The 2500-nt window shown below is 40.6% G+C and overlaps 1 non-coding gene across 1 annotated transcript in view; it reads right to left on the minus strand.

Annotated features, from left to right (window-relative positions):
* The window catches only part of LOC149921022 (small subunit ribosomal RNA), a 1811-nt gene extending 1301 nt beyond the window's left edge, over positions 1 to 510 (minus strand). Inside the window, exon 1 of the ribosomal RNA XR_016477508.1 lies at positions 1 to 510. This exon is cut by the window's left edge and continues 1301 nt beyond it. This is a non-coding gene — a ribosomal RNA (small subunit ribosomal RNA).
* Positions 511 to 2500: the final 1990 nt, after the last annotated feature.

Genomic DNA, 2500 nt, shown 5'->3' on the forward strand with positions numbered 1-2500 from the left:
CGGGGCCTCAAAAGAGTCCCGTATTGTTATTTTTCGTCACTACCTCCCCGTGCCGGGAGTGGGTAATTTGCGCGCCTGCTGCCTTCCTTGGATGTGGTAGCCGTTTCTCAGGCTCCCTCTCCGGAATCGAACCCTGATTCCCCGTTACCCGTAACGACCATGGTAGGCGCGTAGCCTACCATCGAAAGTTGATAAGGCAGACACTTGAAAGAAACATCGCCGATACAAGATCGTGCGATTTGCCCAAAGTTATCCAGAGTCGCCATGGTAAACGGGCCGAAGCCCGATTGGTCTTGGTCTAATAAAAGCGCTCGTTCCCGAAGGTCGGAGCTCTGCTGCATGTATTAGCTCTAGAATTACCACAGTTATCCAAGTAAAAAAGTACGATCTAAGAAACCATAACTGATTTAATGAGCCATTCGCGGTTTCACCTTATTTCGGCATGTACTTAGACATGCATGGCTTAGTCTTTGAGACAAGCATATGACTACTGGCAGGATCAACCAGGTAACAACGTGAAACGTCGTTAGTACCGCTAAAGAATTCTAAAACGAGCGCTAAAAGCGCAGCGTGTTCAGAAAAACATTAGCGGTCGTTCGACGGCTTTTGGAAAACCGTCGGAACTTACTCGGGAAAAGGCTTCGCTTGACGCGAGTGCCGTAGTCACCGATAATTTTTCTCGATTCGTTCACAACCATGGCGGCATATTTCAGCCGCCGAAATCGGTCGTATCGATAGTGTGAGGAAATGGCCTGAAACGAGGCCGCCATCTATTCGCGAAACGGTGCTCATACTACAACGCACCTCCTAGGAGGACGTATGTGAGCTAGCTGTTACGCAAGCAAGTCTGACTGATTACCAGTTTGACTACACTACAAGTAGTATTTGGAAAACAAATGGAGCCGTTTCTCTAAATTGACCACCAATTTTTTGATTTCGATGATTTACGAAAAAATATTTAAGTCACGTGAAATAAAAATATTTCGACGAGGAAAACCCGACATAGAAATATTTCGATGAATTAATTAAACGGGACATTAAAATATTTCAACGTCGGGTTAGCTACGGGGAATGGGAAAGATGTAACATTTCGACGGCCAGTTGGCTACGGGGAATGGGAAAGATGTAACATTTCGACGGCCAGTTGGCTACGGGGAATGGGAAAGATGTAATATTTCGACGGCCAGTTGGCTACGGGGAATGGGAAAGATGTAACATTTCGACGGCCAGTTGGCTACGGGGAATGGGAAAGATGTAACATTTCGACGGCCAGTTGGCTACGGGGAATGGGAAAGATGTAATATTTCGACGGCCAGTTGGCTACGGGGAATGGGAAAGATGTAATATTTCGACGGCCAGTTGGCTACGGGGACGAGGGAACATGTAATATTTCAACGTCTCGTCGGCTACGGGGACGAGGGAACATGTAACATTTCGACGGCCAGTTGGCTACGGGGAATGGGAAAGATGTAATATTTCGACGTCTCGTCGGCTACGGGGATGAGGGAACATGTAATATTTCGACGTCTCGTCGGCTACGGGGATGAGGGAACATGTAATATTTCGACGTCTCGTCGGTTACGGGGAATGGGAAAGATGTAATATTTGTACCACACGTTGACTACGGGGAATGGGAAAGATGTAATATTTGTACCTCACGTTTACTACGGGGAAGATAAAAGATTTTTCTAGGTCACGTTTATTAATATTATTAACTTTATTTTGTTCATTAGGAGTGTTAAACTCTTCTATAAATATACATACTTGCTCTTGCTAGTACACTTGAATTTCTACTAAACTAATCAAAATACCTAAGCCCAAACAACCTTCACATACAAGAAGTCCAAAAAAGCACTAATCGATGCAAAGCCATATACCCCACTCTATTAGATAGATAAACACTTAAATTTTGTTCAAAACGAAATTTCATTTGACATTATTCGTATTATTTCTAAAAAAAATGCACGTTTTTTATACGTTAATTTATTTTAAGTTCATGGAAGAAAGCGAAGTGTGTGCTCACTAATAGAGTGAAAAGAAATTTTATTTTTTAAAATAGAGTAGAATATATAAACGTTTCACTGACAAGGAAGTGTAACCAACCCATTTTGTTAAAATTGACCAAAAGTTCACCAATTTGTTTTGGCAATTATTTATAAACAATTTTGTAATTTTAGCATTTTCAAACATTATTGAATTTATATTATATTTTTCAAAGGGGGGACCCTTGCAATCGGTGAGAATCCCATGTTATTTTCAATGGTAAAATTTTGATTATCTGTTTTTGACAATACCAAATCAAAATTGCTCTATGTGATTTAACATGGGAAAATCACATATTTCAAGGGTCCCCCCTATAAAAAAAGAAATTTCCAAACAATTCAAATTTAATAAAATTATGTAAATTGGTAAACTTTAGGTATTTTTGGGTGAATTGGTACGTCGGGTAAATTGAGGTAATTTCAAATTATTTGTAAATAATTGCTAATCAAAATAACAA

This window comes from Leiobunum rupestre, chromosome 11, assembly GCF_980474605.1.
Source record: "Leiobunum rupestre chromosome 11, qqLeiRupe1.1.hap1, whole genome shotgun sequence".
In the NCBI taxonomy this organism is placed as follows: Eukaryota; Metazoa; Arthropoda; class Arachnida; order Opiliones; family Sclerosomatidae; genus Leiobunum; species Leiobunum rupestre.